This window comes from Eucalyptus grandis, chromosome 4, assembly GCF_016545825.1.
Source record: "Eucalyptus grandis isolate ANBG69807.140 chromosome 4, ASM1654582v1, whole genome shotgun sequence".
In the NCBI taxonomy this organism is placed as follows: Eukaryota; Viridiplantae; Streptophyta; class Magnoliopsida; order Myrtales; family Myrtaceae; genus Eucalyptus; species Eucalyptus grandis.
The window spans coordinates 14,460,963-14,473,034 of NC_052615.1; the positions used below are offsets into that span (position 1 = coordinate 14,460,963).

A 12,072-nucleotide genomic window follows, 5' to 3' on the forward strand; every position below is an offset into this window, starting at 1 on the left:
TGGACAGTGATGTCAAAGTCCCCGCTTCATATTATTTAGTAGTGAATTTTCAATCGATAAGGATGGCCACGAATGGTGGTTCCACTCATCAATTGAAACCTCAACTACATTGAGAAGTTTCCGTTTTAGTGGTTATAAAGCAAAAGCCATATCTCTGCTTTCTCGCCAAAAACCTAAGCACGCTGCATCCCCATCTAAGTACAACATGAGCACTCGAACAGTGTCATTATATAGCCTGTTTTTATTCCTTCTGCTGCATTTGATTAATTCTTTGGACACCCTTGGCCCAAACGACACCATGAAAGATGGTGATATCTTTAATCTCCCAAGGAAGAAAATTTGCTCTCGGTTTCTTCAGTCCTGGTAATTCAAGCTTTCGTTATGTTGGGAATTGATACTATGCACTACCGGGCAAACCATTGTTTGGGTTCCTAACAGAGAAAATCCGGTGAACAATACTTCAGGAGTTCTCGCATTTGAGCATTTTGGAAACTTAGTGATCCATGCAAACGATGGAAGCATCCCCATTTGGTCAACCAATGTTTCCTCCATGACTTCAAAAAACTCTTCTACTGCTCAGCTTTCGTATTCAGGTAATCTGGTTTTGAATCGTGATTTGACCAAAGGGGTTATTTGGCAGAGCTTTGATTATCCCACAGACACCTTTCTTCCATCCATGAAGCTTGGGTTGAACCCAAGAATCGGTTTGAACTGGTTCCTGACATCTTGGAAATCCGAAGATGGTGGCAATTGTTCGTTCAGGTTAGAACTGACGGGGTACCCACAGTTCTTCCTTTACAAGGATCGATCTCCATATTGGTGGAGCGGACCAATAATTGGGAGACCGCATGGTGGGGTTCACAAGATGGCTTACAATTTCGCCTTTAGTAATATCACAATTGTGAATAATGCGACAGAAGTTTCAAATATGTATGCCACTGTCAATGAAACGGTCAACGTTAGAATTGTGGTGCATGAGTCAGTTAAACAGTTCATATGGGATGATGAAGAGCAGCAGTGGAGCGAGTTCCCTTACTTTCTAAAGGAGCAGTGTGACTACTATAGCAAGTGTGGGCCTAGTAGCTACTGTGGTGCAAACAACGCTGATCAGTTAGACTGCACATGCTTGCCCAGCTTTGAGCCGAAGTCTCCGCGTGATTGTTACCTAAGGGACAAATCAGGTGGGTGCAAGAGAAGGCAAGGCGCATCATTGTGTCGAAGTGGGGAAGGTTTTGTGAAGGTGAAACGGCTGAAGCTGCCAGACACTTCAACAGCACATGTCGACCTGAGCCTGAGCTTGAAGCAGTGTGAGCAGGAATGCTTGAGGAATTGCAGTTGCACAGCTTATTCAAATGCAATTGAAAGCATGCAGGAATGCGGATGTCTCAAATGGTATGGAGATTTAGTGGATACAAGATCATTTTCAGACTTGGGTCAAGATTTATATGTGCAGGTCGTTTCAATTGACCTATGTACTCATTGCTAATATCTACTTCAAATACTTTTGCTGTTGTTGTGGGTTGTGATTATTATCCCAATTTTTCCTGATCTCTTCTTGATGAAACTCTTTGCTTCTGATAGTTTGTATAATAAACTGCACTTGTTACATTCCTTTCTGTAACATTTGCGCATGACATGTCCTTGAGCTTCTTTTACAGCTCGGTTAGGAAAAGGAGTACTCTTGTCAAGAAGGCAATGGTGGTATTTATATTGGTATCTGCAGTAGTGTTGCCGCTTTTTGGCCCCCTTATGTATTACCTTCCGCTGAAGAGGAAAAGAGGTATAGAAAATTTCTCAGTCTGTTTTATAAGTAAGTAATTATTTTGATGTTTAGGGATGAGAAATTGATTAGACTACTGGAGCTAATCTAGCCAGGATTTTAGGCTAAAGGGTGGTTTATTTCAATACTGGAAACCTTGATCAACAAAGCTGCACAAACAGTGTTTGATAATCAAATAAAGCTGTACTGTAACTCATCTTGAAATCGAGCTTATGTGAATTGACCTTAAGGAACGAGCAATAAGGTCATTGTTGAAGGGAAAATTTTTTGTTGCCCCTGCCTCTACAAAAAATTTCCCAAATTGGCCAGAATGGCAACAAAAGAATGCGCTGCCGAGTTGCTTGTTTTTTCTTTATCAAGCATTTTATTTGACTGAGTGACGGCAGATAGCAGAGGGCGTAATAATCTTGTTAGGGTTGTTACAAGTCCAACATATTTCAACGAACTTCTGAGTCTGGAAGACCTTGACAGCGAAAGTAGACAAATAACAGAATTCCAGTCTTCGATTTTGGTACTGTAGCTGCAGCTGCAAGCAATCTTTCCTCTGTCAATAAGCTTGGCCAAGGCGGTTTTGGATCTGTATATAAGGTAATCAATCTCCCTATTCAACTGAATCCAAACGGTTATTGGATATTAATATGTGTATTCTACCAACTTCATTTGTCTGTCACTTAGGGGGATTGATGTCCTCAAATGAAATGCTCGGAAGTGAGCCAGTTTTATTGTGAAGCACCTTCTTCTATTTTGGAATTTCCAAAAGCTATTGCGATCGGGCTACTTCCACTATTCTATGGAGGCGTCTCTGTAGCAATTCTGATCCTCCAGTCATCACAAACCCCGGAAGCGACTAACAAAAGATGAGGGAGAAGTAGAGAACAGCACAAGTCATGTTGCTTCTTTATCTTTTAGGTCATACAACACGTAATGAGCGTAAACAGACACGTCCTCCTGACGAGTTTAACTACGTGATAAATCTTAAAATCTACTCATGGCAGCTTTAAAGTGACTGGCTTCATCTAACAGGTCTTAATATTTATTATTGTGATGTTGTCATTTTCACAGGATGTGATGAATAACAGAACAGAAATAGCAGTTAAAAGACTCAAATATTCTGGACAATGAAATGAAGAGTTCAAGAATGAAGTCAGATTGATTGCCAAACTTTGACACCGGAATCTAGTGGAAATCTTAGGTTGCTACATTCAAGAAGAGGAAAAACTATTCATTTATGAGTACTTACCCAATAAAAGCTTGGATTCATTACTTTTTGGTATGTCCTCTCTTCCAGTGGCAAGAATTACAGTTCTACAGCTAGAATTAGGATAACAACTTGCAGAAACCCGCAAATTTGGTCCAGATGAAACAAAGAGATCACTTCTAGATTGGGGTAAAAGGTATGACATTGCATATGGGGTAGCTGGGTACTAATGTATTTACATCAGGATTTGACCTTGAGGATAATTCACAGAAATTTGAAAGTTAGTAATGTCTTACTGGATGGTGCATTGAACCCCAAGATTTCAGATTTCGGGTTATGAGGATATGTGGCGGAGACCAAATTGAAGGACAAATGAAGCACATGGTTGGGACATAGTAAGTGTTTTTTTTTTTTTTTTTTTTTGGAGAATTTAATTCTGCTTCACCTGATTAAACAATGAGAAATCAGAACAAAGAATAAGAACTAGGACCAACTATTTTCATTTTTTCATACTAAAGTTCTAACCTTCTGTTATGTGTCCCAAATTTCAACAAGGAAGTTTATACGGTGAATGAGATTATTACTTCTCTCCAATCTGGCTTCTTTAGCGGCTACATGGCTCCAGAGTATGCCCTACAAGGCTGGTTTTTAATAAAATCAGATGTGTACAGTTACGGAGTTTTGTTATTAGAGATCATTACAGGCCAAAGAAGTAGTGGGTGCTATCATATGAACCCCTTCTGCAATTTAATTGGCCATGTAAGTACGAAACTCTTACGTAATTCAACGCTATGCAATTGACCAGGCTCTACATTCGCATTGTCAAAATCCGAGTGTTTGGTATGTGTTATTTCCAGGTATGGGAGCTGTGGAAAGGAGGAAAATGCATAGACGTTGTTGACAAATCAATAGACAAGACATATTCTGAGTTAATGGTATCGAGATGCATTCAAATTGGTTTTGTGCATGCAAAGATATGCATCGGATAGACCATGTCCACGGTGGTTTTCATGTTGGGGAATGCTGTTGTGGTACGTCCATCCTCGAAAGAGCCCATGTTCATCGACGAGAGTGCCTACAATGGAGATAATTAGACAAGATGTAGCAGAACACGTTCTGTCAATGTAGTTACGACTACTGTAGTTGAAGCTCGCTAGTGACATGCCATCACAAGTATGCCGCCACAAGTGAACTGTGTAATCTACTGAACTTGAGAAATTAAGATGTTTCCTGTATCAGTAGATAGATGACACCTAAAGGCTAATAGTCTGGTATATGAGTTAACTTGTCGATTTTGTGCTTACAAGAAAAGTTCATATGTAGATTAGATGTAATAGACTTGCGTTAAATTTTCCCTGATTCATTCATTGAGCTAATTCTCTGTCTCTTAAACAGAGTCTGGTACACGTAACTTACTGTTGTTGCGGCATTCTCCTTCTCCCACAACCAACTAATTGTTCACTATGTCGGCAGGAAGTTATCAAATTGCATCTAGAGATGAAAAAGAAGACCCTTTACCATTTCCTTTTTCACCTTATGTTTGCATTACAAGTTGATAATAGAGATCTTGTTCTCAAGAAGACAGGGATCCTTGCTTCATCCACAAACTTGAGCATGGAAATTAATGAATTGAGATCGAAGGGTGACACTGAAACTACCTTCAGGCAAAGGGTCTTCTAGAATCATACCTTTTAGCCCTTTTCAATCACTTCTTTGGTGGACAGTTGATAATGTCACCGTAACAGACATAAGTGAATAAGTCATGCACCTAATTGACAATTTTGTTGGTCAACCTTACCTTTTTGGAACCCTAGAGAGTTTCAACATCTGACTGATTAATCATTAAAGAAAAATTAGTAGCATTCTACTTATTTTTGGGGAATGTGTTCTGTTGGTCCGTGCTCACGTCCTATCAAGGATTGATGATGATGAAAATATAATCTCTTTCTTTAAGTCTATTATTTCATAGAATGGTATTATTATTATTTTTTTCAATATGTTCCGGCATAATTTTTGTGATAAGCCCCATATTTCCATGTCACAGGAGCCTTCCTTGAGGTAAGATATACCTGCATTTTTTACTACGATATGTCCCTCGTGATGGAAAGAAGACAGTTTTAAGGCTGGATCCATTGCATCCTTAGGATCTCTTCTGGATTTTTTTCTTGCAGAATTATTTATGGTATTGGATTTCCTCACAAAGAAAAAGTTGCTGATGTCATTGACAATGGAGTGTGGCAATGGCATGCGGTAAGGTCTGAAGGACCGGTACAAGTTCAAGCAGCCTTATGTGGGAACATTTCTCCTAATTTGGAGTTGACTGATAAGGTCATCCGAAAGCTTCTTCTTCAGGGCAGTTTACTACAGATAGTTCTAGGAGCAAGATCCAAGATTCTCTGCGAAACTGCCTCAGCAAAATGGTGTGGTTCACTTCTAATATCGCTGAACATAGTTTCATTGGCTGATTGGCCATTTTGAGTAAGTTGCCTATCAGGAAGAGCTTGAAGAAACGGAATCCTGTTTTAAATTATGCTGTCTCTTTTGTGGCTCCTTTTCTGAGTAAAAAGATTACATTTTCTTGGTTGTGAAATTTGTAATTGTAATATCGGGCCCTCAGCCCACAAATTTTGTTTCCAAGCCCTCAGCCCAGCCCATGTCTCCTATAAACCAAACTCAGCCCTTCTATTCGGCCCACATATTTTGTCTCCAAGCCTTCAGCCCAGCCCATGTCTCCTATGAACCAAACATCTTATTTTTCCCTTCACATCATATCACTGTGATGAGAGCCCATTGAGGGGTATGCATAGTGTTTTGGGATGTTCTTCTAGGCCAAACCACGGTTGATATGGGTGACCTAGCTAAGGGGCAAAAGTCGGTCACCCTTTTCACGGTGTTAAACGTGACCATAGTTTAATGATGAGCATTACATTAGTTAATGAATTGACCATCAACGTGTGATTTGATGAGATTAGTCAATGGATTAGACTATGATGGTTGTTTATTATTGTTAAGTAGGTCTTGTTGACTAATCTTGTACATATGTAGTTTTATTGGAAAGTTATCATACATTTTCAATATTTTTCGTATATCATATATTGAATTTGAAATGATGAGTTTTGATATTGATTTATAACATTGCATAGTGATTGTTCAATCCATTTAGAAGAAATGCATTATTTACTGAGTCGTAGTAGCTCATTCCTTTCATTTACTTGTTTTCAGGTTCTTCAGCGAACTACTAGTAGGTCATGAGCACTATTGTTAGCAGGAAGACTTTTGGATAGTGGAAACTTTTGGGTATAGATTACATGCAGCTAAAGAGCTTTTGAGTTAGGTTTTTTGAATATGTGTGTATATCGTGTTGGTGGATTATAGAAACATTGATATTATAACCAAATGACTTTTAAAAAAGAAAAATATAAGAATATATATATATATACATATACATATATATATGTATGGATGTATATATTTTGATATCAAATTGAATTTTTATTATGTTCAGGTTGCATCCTTTGGAGAAAAGATGGCTTTGTCATGCCCTTATTCTTGTGGAATTGAAGTGTGACAGTCAGGATTTGTGAACATAAGTTTTTAGGGCACAGGGAGCTAAAGTTAATCTAATATTGATGAGTTGGGATTGCGGAGCTGCAAGGGACCTGTGCTAACTGGATAGGAAGAGCCATCAAATGTATCAATTTTGAAGTTGCATGGTGTGCAACCAAGTACCAAATGTGGCTCATGAGGAAAGATGCAGCAAGAGGTTTGACTTTGATGTTACTGGGGCTGCTATCTTCATCAGAGTCCAAAGGATATATATATATATATATTTTTGGGCGGGGGTTTGGAATAAGGCGATGTTTATGGGCATTCTGAAAACAAGACTTAGTGGCAAAGTTAATCGCCTAAAAAAAACCCCTGAGTATGTCACAGCCGCTTCTACCACCAGTCAAGCATTATGGCTTTGATGAATTTTAAAGGGCAAACAAGGAACACACATAGTACTTATTTCAATATTTTGTGACAACAAGTCCACCATTCCTATTTCAAATATCACTTCAAATAAGAAGCGCAAGATAATGAAGATATCAAGCTCAAGTATTGCAAAACCAAGGATCAAATCGCAGGCATGTTTACTAAAGCGCTTCGACGAGTCAAGTTCAAGACATTGTGAAGCATGCTTGGAATTCCACAAAAATTGATCAAGGATTGATAAAAGTAACCATCAATCAGTTTTCTCTTGGCCTGTGTTTTCTTTTGGGTGGTCAGATATCTTTATCAATGTAAAAAGTTCTGTTAACTTCTTGTTTCGCTTGGGAAATGACAGTCAAATCACCTAATGAAGAGGGAAAAGTAAAATTTTCTAATAAAATTAAATGAATTAATACAATTGCAAACGAAAAAAGGAATAATTACAACAGTCGATTGTTTTCACTGTAACGGTATATAACTTTTCATTTTGAATAACTAATAACGTAACTAGTATATTACAATATGCTTGTGATTTCTCAAGCGGTGAAAAAGAGAGATATAATCAGGTGCTATCAGAATGTCACATAATTGTACACGACATATTCTTATCTGTTGGACCAAGCAAAATTCAATCTGACGTCGCAGATCTCACTACTTTTGGCGGTAACGATCATTGGTCTGTGGTGAACTGGGGCCATCTAAGTAGTGCCATCCATCCATCCATCCATCTGATCATGGTGTCTTTAAAATATTTTTTTCCAGAGGAATAAATGAAAGCCTGTAATACTTTATGATTTCTCATGATTAATTGAGAAAACGGTAGTTACATATCATTTTGAAAGTACCCACAAATTTTTGATTTTGAGAGAACTAAAGGACTCACTTTCATGCATACAATGAGCGACCGAGAGGCTACTCAGGAGTAGCTCGGACTCCGTTTGACGATTATTCTCTAGATCAAAATGCTTGATTTTAAGTTGAGGTCCAGCTTGAGCCACTCGTGTATCTTATCAATAGGAGCTTGAGTTCGATTTCGCGACACTTGACTGGATAGGCTCTCTAGCCTAATCGAGTTTTAATTATTTTTTTTCAGAAAGAAGTTTACTATTGTACAAATCAACATGAAGAAACATGGCAATAACATTTGAGCCTTTCAATATGGAGCTCGAGCTCGAGCTTGAACTCTTTCATGACTCGATCAACACATGTCTTGATTATATTGATATTTTTGTTGAGGAAACCTACTAATATATTTTGAAATTGACAAAACAATTCATTAGTTAATTTAGAATATGATAAATGCAGAAGTATATATATATATTTTTTTTTTGGTAAAGAGAAGTATATTGTTTTTGGAACTACTTATGAAGGAAAAATCCATATCCATCTTGATCATATTCAAAATCTATCTATTGTCATTTGTGTGTTGTGGCTGAAGTTTAAGACAATTACTTCGTGGAAATCATCAAAATTATTGCATGAATATTATCGTAGCAACAATGAGGATATCAGCATAATTTATATGTGAATATCATCATAGCAAAAGTGAGGATACTGGCAAAGCTTATACGCTGATATCATCATATCACCCGATGTCTTTACATTCTATGCCAAAGTTGAATATCATCATATTACAAAATCTCTCTATGATTATATGTTCAGACACAAACCTAACTACTTTCCATCATCACAACTAATGATCTGGCTCAGATTTCCAACATCGAAATTATTGATTGATCTTCAATCTTAAAGATTGTCTTGCAACGAAAGCTTTAAGGAAGACATCTTGATTGATTGCAAACATTTCAAAGACAAGTTAGTTCCCTTAATCGAAGGACTCTACTTGTGAAAACCAATTTTTGCTTTAGGCGACCAAACCAATGGAGATTCAGATCTTAACTCTCAAAGCTACTCAATTTTTTTTGTCCAAGGGGGTGTTTGGAGAAGTAATCTTTAGAAAATTGTCCAACGGTTAGATTAAAAATGAAGGAGTATAGAAGGAGACCAAGATGTCAAAGAGAAAAGAGAGGTCCATGTTGGATGCAAATTGTGCAATCCCAAGATCTCCATAACTAAAACAAGAACATGCATGATTGAGTAAAAATATTAATGCACCTATTTTGGGATCTATCGTTCTTGAAGAAGAAGTGGAAATTGATGTTTCACGTGCAAGTCATTCTCCTCTATTGCCCTTCGTATCACTGGCTCAATGAGGCAGCCCCCTGACCTTTAACATTAGGTAAACACTCCTTATATGAGGATACATGTGAGAATTAGGGTTAAAAGAGGGACTTGAGCACTATTTATAGAGTTTCCAATCAGACCCATTTATTACGAGCCAGGCTCAACTTGGCCCACACTAGCCAGTCCCATATTAGACTAATTAAAAAACCTTCAATCTCATCTTAGATTAACCTCGTTTTACGGTAACCGTAAAAACAATAAATTACAATATCAATTAATGTAGTCCACATTTGGAAAACTCTTACATTCTCCCACTTGGATTATATTAATTGAAATTGTATTATATGTGCGCACATTGGTCCAAAGATAATTCTTAATAGTCCATCATATCCCATCAAGTCTTAAACACTGAATCATAGCGGTAATTGCATACATACACACAGAGCCTTCCATGGTCATGAATGTTCTCAACTTTATTGATATGGATTTAATATGATAGTGTAGCAAATGGATAACATCTCTCATAGAGAGATCCCATTTGTCAGTTACCATTCTCTTACCTTGAGTGTCACAAAAAAATTGCGGCACTAGATAATGTCTTTATGGTTCTAATGAACCCACATATGTCTTGTCCTTACGGTTAACCATTTTTTTTTATATATCACAAGACATATGCACAAGGCTAATAACCAAATGCCCCTAGCCTTCACTCAAGATTTATACAATACCTTGAGACTTTATCAATAAGTATTCAACATAATAACAACACATTCAAAAATATTTTATTGAATGCAAAAGTTAATATATATCAAACTGTTACTAAGTGTAACGAATACATATGTAAACTTTATTAGAGTAAAGCCAAAATAGCTTGAGTAGCAGCTGAAAAGCATGCTACAAACTCCAATTGCATGGTAGACGAAGATATGGAATTTTGTTTTTCGCTCTTCCATGATACTGCACCTCCTGCCAACATAAATATATATCCTATCATTGACTTCTTATCATCATAACAACCAACAAAATCTGCATCTGACTATCCTGCTAGTTGCAAGTCTAAATCATGTTTATAAATCAGCATATAATTTATTGTTCTCTTTAAGTATCTTAAAACCTTTTTGGCAGCAATTGAGTAATTGCGTCCTAGATTTGACTAATATCTGCCTAGAAGCCCTGTTGCAAAAGTAATATCTAGTCTAGTACAAACTTGAGCATATATGATACTTTCAAGCACACTAGCATAAGGTATATTCTTCATTTGAGCTTTCTCAAAATCTGAATTAAGGCATTGTGGAAGGCTCAATTTATCACTCTCAACAACAGGAGTAATCTGCATATTGAATCTTTCTAAAATGCGATCAATATATGCCCTTTGAGACAAACCCAATGAGCAGCGTGAGCAATCCCTATGGATCTCAATGTCAAGAACAAAAGATGCCTCACCAAGGTTTTTTATATCAAAAATTTTCGATAACATCCACTTTGTCTCATGTAGTAAATCAATGTCACTACTAGCAAGCAAGATATCATCTACATAAAGTATAAGAAAAATATATTTCCTCCCACTGACCTTGGTATATATATACTGATCTACTTTGTTCTCAATAATCCAAATGAAATGACAATATTATTAAACTTTAAATACCACTGTCTAAAAGCTTGCTTAAGGCCATAAATAGACTTTTTCAATCTACAAACAAGCTTACTTGAGTCATTTGCTGAAAAACCTTCACGCTACACTATATAAACCTCCTCATTAAGGTCTCCATTTAGAAAAACAGTCTTAACATCCATCTGGTGTAACTCCATATCAAAATGAGCTACCAATGCCAAGATCACTCTAAAGGAATCTTAAGAAGAAAGTGGAGAAAATTTTGCTTCATAATCTATTCATTCTCTTTGAGTGAAACCCTTGACTACCAATCTGGCTTTAAACTTTTCAATCTTCCCTTTTGAATCCCTTATAATTTTGATAATCCCAAAATTAGGAGGAAGATTATTTAAAGCTTGATGCACAATGCAAGCAGTGGGAATAACAACATTGAGAGCCTCAAGCTTTGTTTGCAAATCTACCATCCTCATAATATAATCTATAACTCCACTAGAACCATTATAATTCATAGTAAATAGTATTTGCAGCTGTGTTCCTATCTCAACATTAGGCGAGACAAGGTTTCTAACCATCAAGGCTTCCATCATCTACCTAGTAGTGCAGTCTGTAGGCAAACCACTTTTCAAGTGTTCCTGAATGGAATGTTTCATCAACAATAAGCAAATTCCGTTGCTCTTTTTCCAGGCAGTAAAATGAACTTTTTGAGCTTCTGTACTCTCGGCAGTAAGATCTGCTGGTCGATCGATAGTAAGAGCCATATGAACATCTGCCATCTCCATAGCAAACAAAAAAAATCTTCTCTCCACTTCTTAAAGTTTGAATCAGCAAGAACCTAAACAATGACGGAGTTACCGTTTATAGAAAAGGTGATTGAAAGACAAACAGTGTATATAATTAACATCATGTGAGCTTTGTGTAACTTGACGTACAAGTACACATCCAAAAAGTTACATACAAAATCACATAATCACCTTTGGGTAAAATACATGATATGCAATTGCACTCTTCCCACATGATAGCGTTTATGAGAATATATTCCAATTTTCGTGAATTCATCACATTTGGGCATATGAACTACTAGGATCAGTCACTCCTCCACCACACCAACATGTATCCCTCCATGAACTAATACACAATCACCTCCTTTGGGAGTATGACTATGCATTAGACTATGAGACATCCCAATCAATATATGAGATCGAAATTTCTCAAACCCAATCAAATGTGTCACTTTGTTGGTCACAACTCAATTGAATTCTTGAAACTCTCTCATACCAGAGATATAAACTTTACATTTCACATACACCATATACATGTAATTTTTAA

At 37.0% G+C, this 12,072-nt stretch overlaps 1 pseudogene; it reads left to right on the forward strand.

Moving 5' to 3' along the window:
* Nucleotides 1–676: 676 nt before the first annotated feature.
* Nucleotides 677–3,967, forward strand: LOC104442773 (annotated as a pseudogene).
* The last annotated feature ends 8,105 nt before the right edge of the window (nucleotides 3,968–12,072 follow it).